This window comes from Coregonus clupeaformis, chromosome 1, assembly GCF_020615455.1.
Source record: "Coregonus clupeaformis isolate EN_2021a chromosome 1, ASM2061545v1, whole genome shotgun sequence".
NCBI lineage: Eukaryota > Metazoa > Chordata > Actinopteri > Salmoniformes > Salmonidae > Coregonus > Coregonus clupeaformis.
Genome location: NC_059192.1, coordinates 37,397,174 through 37,409,930, shown reverse-complemented (window position 1 = coordinate 37,409,930; position 12,757 = coordinate 37,397,174). Strand labels below are relative to the sequence as shown.

The 12,757-nt window shown below is 40.4% G+C and overlaps 1 non-coding gene across 1 annotated transcript; it reads left to right on the top strand.

Moving 5' to 3' along the window:
• Window positions 1-6,891: 6,891 nt before the first annotated feature.
• LOC121585092 lies at window positions 6,892-7,007 on the top strand. Its single transcript, XR_006003792.1, has one exon. It is a non-coding gene; the product is annotated as a U5 spliceosomal RNA (small nuclear RNA).
• Window positions 7,008-12,757: the final 5,750 nt, after the last annotated feature.

Sequence of the window (12,757 nt, the reverse complement as noted above, 5' to 3'; positions counted from 1 at the left end):
CAGGAGGCTGAAAAGTTTTGGCATGGGCCTTCAGATCCTCAAAAAGTTATACTGCTGCACCATCGAGAGCATCTTGACTGGCTGCATCACCGCTTGGTATGGCAAATGCACCGCCCTTGACCGCAAAGCACTACAGAGGGTGGTGCAGACAGCCCAGTACATCACTGGGGCAGAGCTCCCTGCCATCCAGGACCTCTATATCAGGCGGTGTCAGAGGAAGGCCTGAAAAATCTTCAAAGACTCTAGCCACCCAAGCCATAGACTGTTCCCTCTGCTACCATCCGGCAAACGGTACCGGAGCATCGGCTCTCGGACCAACAGGCTCTGAGACAGCTGTCATCCCCAAGCCATATGACTGCTAAATAGCCAGACTTCTAAATAGTAAATGAATAGTACCTGAACTTGACTGTATCTTACACTGACCCTACGCACACTCACTAGACTATATAAACAAACCACACACACTACATTGACACTCCCACACAAAACCCACACATTCACATAACACACACACGCAGACCGACACAACAAAAACACACACATACACATTACACACACACTCACACACACTTTTACACTCATTATTTGCTGCTGCTACTCTGTTCTTTATTTTACTCGTATTATTATCTATCCGGATGCCTAGTCACTTTACCCTGCCTTCATGTACATACAGTATCTACCTCAAATACCTCATACCTCTGCACATTGATCTGGTTCTGGTACTCCCTGTAAACAGTGCATTCGGAAAGTATTCAGACCCCTTGACTTTTTCCACATTTTGTTACGTTACAGCCTTATTCTAAAATCGATTCAATTACTTTTTTCCCTCATCAACCTACACACAATACCCCATAATGACAAAGCAAAAACAGGTTTTTAGAAATTTTAGCACATTTATTAAAAATATAAAACAGAAATACCTTATTTACATGAGTATTCAGACTCTTTGCTATGAGACTCGAAATTGAGCTCAGGTGCATCCTGTTTCCATTGATCATCCATGAGACGTTTCTACAACTTGATTGGAGTCTACCTACGGTCAATTCAATTGATTGGACATGATTTGGAAAGGCACACACCTGTCTATACTGTGATGCCCTGCCTTACCGCGCGGCTTCCTTTATTTGTAAAAAAATAACTTTCAGGGTTCTGTTACAGTTGGTGTCGTGTCCAGAATGTCTGTATGATGCTCATCTAATCTATAAACAATCCATCAGCAATCGAAAGCCGGTGGAAACGAGAATAAGTGGTTCATTTACCAGTTAGGAACCCCAAACTCACTGTAAATGAATTATGGGTTTCATGTTGCACGTATTACCACTCTATTACTACTATAATTATTTTCAGTTGCTATCACATTTCTAATCTACACGTCATCTAGAATAGGCCTACTTATTGTGTATTACAAGTGATGAACTTGATTTATTTAATATCAACATGTTTTTTTAATCAATTAATTACACAAGGATACAGCAAGTTTACAAAACAGAAAAAACGAAAATGACACATAGACTTCGCTTTGACGTTATTGGCGGTGCACGGCGTATTATGGACTTTATCGCCACCTGCTGGACTGGAGTGCGACACGGTCGGTTTGGAAATGTATCTTGATGAGGTATTGAATGCTTGTTTGATGCAGTATAGTTTACTGGACACAACTTCAATCTGATGAAAGTGCAAAAATAATACACAGTGATGGAAAAGTGCCCAATTGTCATACTTGAGTAAATGTATAGATAGCTTAATGGAGTTACTCAAGTGAAAGTGAAAGTCACCCAGTAAAATACTACTTGAGTAAAAGTCTAAAAGTATTTGGTTCTAAATATACTTAAGTATCAAAAGTAAATGTAATCACTAAAATATACTTAAGTATCAAAAGGAAAAGTATAAATCATTACAAATTCCATATATTAAGCAAAGCAGACGGCACCATTTTTTTGTTTTAAAAATGTACGGATAGCCAGGGGTCCACTCTAACACATAATTTACACACGATGCATGTGTTTAGTGAGTGCCAGATCAGAGGCAGTAGGGATGACCACGTGTTCTCTTGATAAGTGCATGAATTGGACCATTTTCCTGTCCTGCTAAGCATTCATCACCTAACAAATACTTTTGGGTGTCAGGGAAAATGTATGGAGCAAAAAGTACATTATTTTCTTTAGGAATGTAGTGAAGTAAAAGTAAAAGTTGTCCAAAAAAACTACTTAAGTAGTACTTTACTCCACTGGTTGTACAATAGTACACACTTTCTACACAGACAAACTATGTTGGAAAATGTGAATGATGCAATGGAACTACAAAGAGAACGATAACTAGATAGATGTATTTATTCTTATTTATATCATTAATATAATTAGCATTTATAAAATGACCACACGAATAGAGACCTTCACACCAATAGCAGTCACCATCAGAAGCTGTCAAGACTAGAGACTTCATGCCATATTTATTTCTTCTTCAACTTTTATCTTCTTTCTTTGTTTTTTGTATGTATACTGCAATTCAGTTTTTAGCTGTGAATGTGTACAAGACAGTGTAACTAATAATAAAACCTTGATATATTATGTCATAAAAACATGGGTAAAAGAGATTATATTCTGCCGCCTCTTGAGTAACCATTGGAATCCAGCGGCATAGTGTAACATAATTTCAGGACTCTGCTTCACTATGCAATTCTGCTTTACACATGACGTCTTACATGATCTCAGCGTCAGATATCAGGAAAGCCATCCATTTCCTTCAGTTAAAATGTAAAAGAATGACATCTTTTCAATGGTTGAATGGTAAAAAAGCGTTCCCCTGAGTGGCGCAGTGGTCTAAGGCACTGCATCGCAGTGCTAGCTGTCCCACTAGAGATCCTGGTTCGAATCCAGGCTCTGTCGTAGCCGGCCGCGACCGGGAGACCCATGGGGTGGTGCACAATTGGCCCAGCGTCGTCCAGGGAAGGGGAGGGAATGGCCGGCAGGGATGTAGCTCAGTTGGTAGAGCATGGCGTTTGCAAAGCCAGGGTTGTGGGTTCGTTTCCCACGGGGGGCCAGTATGAAATATATATATATATAATAATAATGTATGCACTCATTAAATTTAAGTCGCTCTGGATAAGAGCGTCAGCTAAATGACTAAAATGTTCCCTTGCCAAATTATACATAAAATAATTAAAAAGGCCATATACCCTTTGAAATAAATCATGATTTCTCTGGGAGGAAAACTGGCTGAAACTATTTAATGAAAATAACTACAGGATAAACGGTCATACCAATGTGTTAAGGTGCAAGTATGCAAAATGATTTAGAATATCCTGAAACATTGAGAAGTCCAGTTATGAAGCAGGAACATTAATGACCCAACACTCACTCTACAGAGCATCTTTTTCATTATGCTAATCAACATTCTGTTATTTCATGTGGCTTATCATACTGGTAGGATACCACAATGGGTGGGGAAAGAATTTCTCAGACTACAAGCTTCTTTTTAATGTTAGCCTGGAACCAGACCGATATTTTGCAGCACAAGGGTTTCAGGATAAAGTGGAGCATAAATCCTAAACCAACACATTTAATTAATGACTACTTATTATAACTTGGGCAGAATGTTCTTTATGTGGTCAGAACTTATCAGATGGTGATAACATCAAGACATTAAGAAATTCCCATTCTTAATGAACGGATTTGTATCAAGACGCAAGTACTCACAAATGTTGACATTTGGCAACTAACATTCAATAATGACAATCTATGCTTTGACACTACAGTACTTAAAATCGCCCGTTTCCTCATTTTCTATTTGTGGCACAATTTCAGTGATGTTGCATGATACACAATACTACAGTCGTGGTCAAACGTTTTGAGAATGACATAAATATTAATTTTCACAAAGTCTGCTGCCTCAGTTTTTATGATGGCTATTTGCATATACTCCAGAATGTTATGAAGAGTGATCAGATGAATTGCAATTAATTGCAAAGTCCCTCTTTGCCATGAAAATGAACTTAATCCCCCAAAAACAGTTCCACTGCATTTCAGCCCTGCCACAAAAGGACCAGCTGACATCATGTCAGTGATTCTCTCGTTAACACAGGTGAGAGTGTTGACGAGGACAAGGCTGGAGATCACTCTGTCATGCTGATTGAGTTAGAATACAGACTGGAAGCTTTAAAAGGAGGGTGGTGCTTGAAATCATTGTTCTTCCTCTGTTAACCATGGTTACCTGCAAGGAAACACGTGCCGTCATCACATCACAGGCAAGGATATTGCTGCTAGTAAGATTGCACCTAAATCAACCATTTATCGGATCATCAAGAACTTCAAGGAGAGAGGTTCAATTGTTGTGAAGAAGGCTTCAGGGCGCCCAAGAAATTCCAGCAAGCGCCAGGACCGTCTCCTAAAGTTAATTCAGCTGCGGGATCGGGGCACCACCAGTGCAGAGCTTGCTCAGGAATAGCAGCAGGCAGGTGTGAGTGCGTCTGCACACACAGTGAGGCAAAGACTTTTGGAGGATGGCCTGGTGTCAAGAAGGGAAGGGCAGCGAGAAAGCCACTTCTCTCCACAAAAACATCAGGGACAGACTGATATTCTGCAAAAGGTACAGGGATTGGACTGCTGAGGACTGGGGTAAAGTCATTTTCTCTGATGAATCCCCTTTCCGATTGTTTGGGGCATCCGGAAAAAAGCTTGTCCGGAAAAGACAAGGTGAGCGCTACCATCAGTCCTGTGTCATGTCAACAGTAAAGCATCCTGAGACCATTCATGTGTGGGGTTGCTTCTCAGCCAAGGGAGTGGGCTCACTCACAATTTTGCCTAAGAACACAGCCTTGAATAAAGAATGGTACCAACACATCCTCCGAGAGCAACTTCTCCCAACCATCCAAGAACAGTTTGGTGACGAACAATGCCTTTTCCAGCATGATGGAGCACCTTGCCATAAGGCAAAAGTGATAACTAAGTGGCTAAGGGAACAAAACATCAACATTTTGGGTCCATGGCCAGGAAACTCCCCAGACCTCAATCCCATTGAGAACTTGTGGTCAATCCTCAAGAGGCGGGTGGACAAACAAAAACCCACAAATTCTGACAAACTCCAAGCATTGATTATGCAAGAATGGGCTGCCATCAGTCAGGATGTGGCCCAGAAGTTAATTGACAGCATTACAGGGCGGATTGCAAAGGTCTTGAAAAAGAAGGGTCAACACTGCAAATATTGACTCTTTGCATAATTTTAATGTAATTGTCAATAAAAGCCTTTGACACTTATGGAATGCTTGTAATTATACTTCAGTATACCATAGAAACATCTGACAAAAATATCTAAAAACACTAAAGCACCAAACTTTGTGAAGCAAACAGTTCCTCTGTGGAGATGGGAGAACCTTTCAGAAGGACAACCATCTCTGCAGCACTCCACCAATCAGGCCTTTATGGTAGAGTGGCCAGACGGATACCACTCCTCAGTAAAAGGCACATGACAGCCTGCTTGCAGTTTGCCAAAAGGCACCTAATGGACTCTCTGACCATGAGAAACAAGATTCTCTGGTCTGATGAAACCAAGATTGAATTCTTTGGCCTGATTGCCAAGCGTCACGTCTGGAGGAAACCCAACGGTGAAGCATCATGATTTGGAGATGTTTTTCAGCTGCAAGGACTGGGAGACTAGTCAGGATCGAGGGAAAGATGAACGGAGCAAAGTACAGAGAGATCCTTGATGAAAACCTGCTCCATAGCACTCAGGACCTCAGACTGGGGCGAAGGTTCACCTTCCAACAGGACAACGACCCTAAGCACACAGCCAAGACAACGCAGGAGTAGCTTCGGGACAAGTCTCTGAATGTCCTTGAGTGGCCCAGCCAGAGCCCGGACTTGAACCCGATCGAACATCTCTGGAGAGACCTGAAAATAGCTGTGCAGCAACGCTCCCCATCCAACCTGACAGAGCTTGAGAAGATCTGCAGAGAAGAATGGGAGAAACTCTCCAAATACTGGTGTGACAAGCTTGTAGCGTCATACCCAAGAAGAATCAAGGCTGTAATTGCTGCCAAAGGTGCGTCAACAAAGTACTGAGTAAAGGGTCTGAATACTTATGTAAATGTGATATTTCCTAATTTTAAGAGATTTACACAATTTTATAAAAAGCAGTTTTTGCTTTGTCATTATGGGGTATTGTGTGTATATTGATGAGAATTTTTAATTGTTATAATCCATTTTAGAATAAGGCTGTAAAGTAACAAAATGTGGAAAAGGTCAAGGGGTATGAAGACTTTCCAAATGCACTGTATAGCTCCATTCTTGTGTCTTTATTTATTCCTTGTGTTACTATTTAATTTTTATACTCTGCAGTGTTGGAATGCTCGTGAGCAAGCATTTCAAGGTCAAGTCTACAGCAGTGACAAATAGTATTTGATTAGATTTTTTGATGTTTTAATCACTATTAAAAGTTATTATACTAAAGTTATTTGGGGGATAATTCTTCTTTGCATTAGATAAAATGACCCAGTTGTTTTTTATTTATTTTTACATTGCCATTTTTGTCTTTGGAACTGAAGCTGGGTATCAATGAGACATGGTTGATATCAGAACCTCTGACAGCCTCTAATGCAGGGCGGAAATCAGCACAAGAGTGCCATCTGTCGAAAAGATTCGCTAGTGCAAATTTAACTGCGCATGCGTAAACAGTTACCCATCATGCACCTCGTGTAAAATAATTTGAGTTTTTTTGCTGTAATATTTTAAAACAGGAATATATTTGTACTAACCCTAGTATTCTGCAATGAATGGGTATGACTGGACACGTTGAACAGAGCAGGGGATTTGGATTTGGGTACCGTGGTTGGTATTACCGCTATGGGAATGTCATGTTGGTGTAGTCAGTCCCCATTTTTACTTTCCTCAAGTCAGTACACTCTGGTTTCTCTTCAGATCGCATAAATCTTTCGCCTTTTACTAAAGATTTCCGTGGGGAGGAACATTATGAGTATCAACTAATTTTTTGATGCCCTGCCTTACCGCGGGGCTTCCTTTAATTGTTAAAAAAATAACTCTCAGCGTTCTGTTACAGGTGGTGTCGTGTCCAGAATGTCTTGTCATCTAATCATAAACAATCCATCAGCAATCGAAAGCCGGTGGAAACGAGAATAAGTGGTTCATTTACCAGTTAGGAACCCCAAACTCACTGTAAATGAATTATGGGTTTCATGTTGCACGTATTACCACTCTATTACTACTATAATTATTTTCAGTTGCTATCACATTTCTAATCTACACGTCATCTAGAATAGGCCTACTTATTGTGTTCTACAAGTGATGAACTTGATTTATTTAATATCAACATGTTTTTTATCAATTAATTACACAAGGATACAGCAAGCTTACGAAACAGAAAAAACGAAAATGACACATTGACTTCGCTTTGACGTTATTGGCGGTGCACGGCGTATTATGGACTTTATCGCCACCTGCTGGACTGGAGTGCGACACGGTCGGTTTAGAAATGTATCTTGATGAGGCATTGAATGCTTGTTTGATGCAGTATAGTTTACTGGACACAACTTCAATCTGATGAAAGTGCAAAAATAATACACAGTGATGGAAAAGTGCCAAATTGTCATACTTGAGTAAATGTGTAGATAGCTTAATAGAGTTGTGAAAGTGAAAGTCACCCAGTAAAATACTACTTGAGTAAAAGTCTAAAAGTATTTGGTTCTAAATATACTTAAGTATCAAAAGTAAATGTAATCACTAAAATATACTTAAGTATCAAAAGTAAAAGTATAAATCATTACAAATTCCATATATTAAGCAAAGCAGACGGCACCATTTTTTTGTTTTAAAATGTACGGATAGCCAGGGGTCCACTGTAACACATAATTTACACACGATGCATGTGTTTAGTGAGTGCCAGATCAGAGGCAGTAGGGATGACCACGTGTTCTCTTGATAAGTGCATGAATTGGACCATTTTCCTGTCCTGCTAAGCATTCATCACCTAACAAATACTTTTGGGTGTCAGGGAAAATGTATGGAGCAAAAAAGTACATTATTTTCTTTAGGAATGTAGTGAAGTAAAAGTAAAAGTTGTCCAAAAAAACTACTTAAGTAGTACTTTACTCCACTGGTAGTACAATAGTACACACTTTCTACACAGACAAACTATGTTGGAAAATGTGAATGATGCAATGGAACTACAAAGAGAACGATAACTAGATAGATGTATTTATTCTTATTTATATCATTAATATAATTAGCATTTATAAAATGACCACACGAATAAAGACCTTCACACCAATAGCAGTCACCATCAGAAGCTGTCAAGACTAGAGACTTCATGCCATATTTCTTTCTTCTTCAACTTTTATCTTCTTTCTTAGTTTTTTGTATGTATACTGCAATTCAGCTTTTAGCTGTGAATGTGTACAAGACAGTGTAACTAATAATAAAACCTTGATATATTATGTCATAAAAACATGGGTAAAAGAGATTATATTCTGCCGCCTCTTGAGTAACCATTGGAATCCAGCGGCATAGTGTAACATAATTTCAGGACTCTGCTTCACTATGCAATTCTGCTTTACACATGACGTCTTACATGATCTCAGCGTCAGATATCAGGAAAGCCATCCATTTCCTTCAGTTAAAATGTAAAATAATGACATCTTTTCAATGGTTGAATGGTAAAAAAGCGTTCCCCCGAGTGGCGCAGTGGTCTAAGGCACTGCATCGCAGTGCTAGCTGTCCCACTAGAGATCCTGGTTCGAATCCAGGCTCTGTCGTAGCCGGCCGCGACCGGGAGACCCATGGGGTGGTGCACAATTGGCCCAGCGTCGTCCAGGGAAGGGGAGGGAATGGCCGGCAGGGATGTAGCTCAGTTGGTAGAGCATGGCGTTTGCAAAGCCAGGGTTGTGGGTTCGTTTCCCACGGGGGGCCAGTATGAAATATATATATATATATAATGTATGCACTCATTAACTTTAAGTCGCTCTGGATAAGAGCGTCAGCTAAATGACTAAAATGTTCCCTCGCCAAATTATACATAAAATAATTAAAAAGGCCATATACCCTTTGAAATAAATCATGATTTCTCTGGGAGGAAAACTGGCTGAAACTATTTAATGAAAATAACTACAGGATAAACGGTCATACCAATGTGTTAAGGTGCAAGTATGCAAAATGATTTAGAATATCCTGAAACATTGAGAAGTCCAGTTATGAAGCAGGAACATTAATGACCCAACACTCACTCTACAGAGCATTTTTTTCATTATGCTAATCAACATTCTGTTATTTCATGTGGCTTATCATACTGGTAGGATACCACAATGGGTGGGGAAAGAATTTCTCAGACTACAAGCTTCTTTTTAATGTTAGCCTGGAACCAGACCGATATTTTGCAGCACAAGGGTTTCAGGATAAAGTGGAGCATAAATCCTAAACCAACACATTTAATTAATGACTACTTATTATAACTTGGGCAGAATGTTCTTTATGTGGTCAGAACTTATCAGATGGTGATAACATCAAGACATTAAGAAATTCCCATTCTTAATGAACGGATTTGTATCAAGACGCAAGTACTCACAAATGTTGACATTTGGCAACTAACATTCAATAATGACAATCTATGCTTTGACACTACAGTACTTAAAATCGCCCGTTTCCTCATTTTCTATTTGTGGCACAATTTCAGTGATGTTGCATGATACACAATACTACAGTCGTGGTCAAACGTTTTGAGAATGACATAAATATTAATTTTCACAAAGTCTGCTGCCTCAGTTTTTATGATGGCTATTTGCATATACTCCAGAATGTTATGAAGAGTGATCAGATGAATTGCAATTAATTGCAAAGTCCCTCTTTGCCATGAAAATGAACTTAATCCCCCAAAAACAGTTCCACTGCATTTCAGCCCTGCCACAAAAGGACCAGCTGACATCATGTCAGTGATTCTCTCGTTAACACAGGTGAGAGTGTTGACGAGGACAAGGCTGGAGATCACTCTGTCATGCTGATTGAGTTAGAATACAGACTGGAAGCTTTAAAAGGAGGGTGGTGCTTGAAATCATTGTTCTTCCTCTGTTAACCATGGTTACCTGCAAGGAAACACGTGCCGTCATCACATCACAGGCAAGGATATTGCTGCTAGTAAGATTGCACCTAAATCAACCATTTATCGGATCATCAAGAACTTCAAGGAGAGAGGTTCAATTGTTGTGAAGAAGGCTTCAGGGCGCCCAAGAAATTCCAGCAAGCGCCAGGACCGTCTCCTAAAGTTAATTCAGCTGCGGGATCGGGGCACCACCAGTGCAGAGCTTGCTCAGGAATAGCAGCAGGCAGGTGTGAGTGCGTCTGCACACACAGTGAGGCAAAGACTTTTGGAGGATGGCCTGGTGTCAAGAAGGGCAGCGAGAAAGCCACTTCTCTCCACAAAAACATCAGGGACAGACTGATATTCTGCAAAAGGTACAGGGGATTGGACTGCTGAGGACTGGGGTAAAGTCATTTTCTCTGATGAATCCCCTTTCCGATTGTTTGGGGCATCCGGAAAAAGCTTGTCCGGAAAAGACAAGGTGAGCGCTACCATCAGTCCTGTGTCATGTCAACAGTAAAGCATCCTGAGACCATTCATGTGTGGGGTTGCTTCTCAGCCAAGGGAGTGGGCTCACTCACAATTTTGCCTAAGAACACAGCCTTGAATAAAGAATGGTACCAACACATCCTCCGAGAGCAACTTCTCCCAACCATCCAAGAACAGTTTGGTGACGAACAATGCCTTTTCCAGCATGATGGAGCACCTTGCCATAAGGCAAAAGTGATAACTAAGTGGCTAAGGGAACAAAACATCAACATTTTGGGTCCATGGCCAGGAAACTCCCCAGACCTCAATCCCATTGAGAACTTGTGGTCAATCCTCAAGAGGCGGGTGGACAAACAAAAACCCACAAATTCTGACAAACTCCAAGCATTGATTATGCAAGAATGGGCTGCCATCAGTCAGGATGTGGCCCAGAAGTTAATTGACAGCATTACAGGGCGGATTGCAAAGGTCTTGAAAAAGAAGGGTCAACACTGCAAATATTGACTCTTTGCATAATTTTAATGTAATTGTCAATAAAAGCCTTTGACACTTATGGAATGCTTGTAATTATACTTCAGTATACCATAGAAACATCTGACAAAAATATCTAAAAACACTAAAGCACCAAACTTTGTGAAGCAAACAGTTCCTCTGTGGAGATGGGAGAACCTTTCAGAAGGACAACCATCTCTGCAGCACTCCACCAATCAGGCCTTTATGGTAGAGTGGCCAGACGGATACCACTCCTCAGTAAAAGGCACATGACAGCCTGCTTGCAGTTTGCCAAAAGGCACCTAATGGACTCTCTGACCATGAGAAACAAGATTCTCTGGTCTGATGAAACCAAGATTGAATTCTTTGGCCTGATTGCCAAGCGTCACGTCTGGAGGAAACCCAACGGTGAAGCATCATGATTTGGAGATGTTTTTCAGCTGCAAGGACTGGGAGACTAGTCAGGATCGAGGGAAAGATGAACGGAGCAAAGTACAGAGAGATCCTTGATGAAAACCTGCTCCATAGCACTCAGGACCTCAGACTGGGGCGAAGGTTCACCTTCCAACAGGACAACGACCCTAAGCACACAGCCAAGACAACGCAGGAGTAGCTTCGGGACAAGTCTCTGAATGTCCTTGAGTGGCCCAGCCAGAGCCCGGACTTGAACCCGATCGAACATCTCTGGAGAGACCTGAAAATAGCTGTGCAGCAACGCTCCCCATCCAACCTGACAGAGCTTGAGAAGATCTGCAGAGAAGAATGGGAGAAACTCTCCAAATACTGGTGTGACAAGCTTGTAGCGTCATACCCAAGAAGAATCAAGGCTGTAATTGCTGCCAAAGGTGCGTCAACAAAGTACTGAGTAAAGGGTCTGAATACTTATGTAAATGTGATATTTCCTAATTTTAAGAGATTTACACAATTTTATAAAAAGCAGTTTTTGCTTTGTCATTATGGGGTATTGTGTGTATATTGATGAGAATTTTTAATTGTTATAATCCATTTTAGAATAAGGCTGTAAAGTAACAAAATGTGGAAAAGGTCAAGGGGTATGAAGACTTTCCAAATGCACTGTATAGCTCCATTCTTGTGTCTTTATTTATTCCTTGTGTTACTATTTAATTTTTATACTCTGCAGTGTTGGAATGCTCGTGAGCAAGCATTTCAAGGTCAAGTCTACAGCAGTGACAAATAGTATTTGATTAGATTTTTTGATGTTTTAATCACTATTAAAAGTTATTATACTAAAGTTATTTGGGGGATAATTCTTCTTTGCATTAGATAAAATGACCCAGTTGTTTTTTATTTCTTTTTACATTGCCATTTTTGTCTTTGGAACTGAAGCTGGGTATCAATGAGACATGGTTGATATCAGAACCTCTGACAGCCTCTAATGCAGGGCGAAATCAGCACAAGAGTGCCATCTGTCGAAAAGATTCGCTAGTGCAAATTTAACTGCGCATGCGTAAACAGTTACCCATCATGCACCTCGTGTAAAATAATTTGAGTTTTTTTGCTGTAATATTTTAAAACAGGAATATATTTGTACTAACCCTAGTATTCTGCAATGAATGGGTATGACTGGACACGTTGAACAGAGCAGGGGATTTGGATTTGGGTACCGTGGTTGGTATTACCGCTATGGGAATGTCATGTTGGTGTAGTCAGTCCCCATTTTTACTTTCCTCAAGTCAGT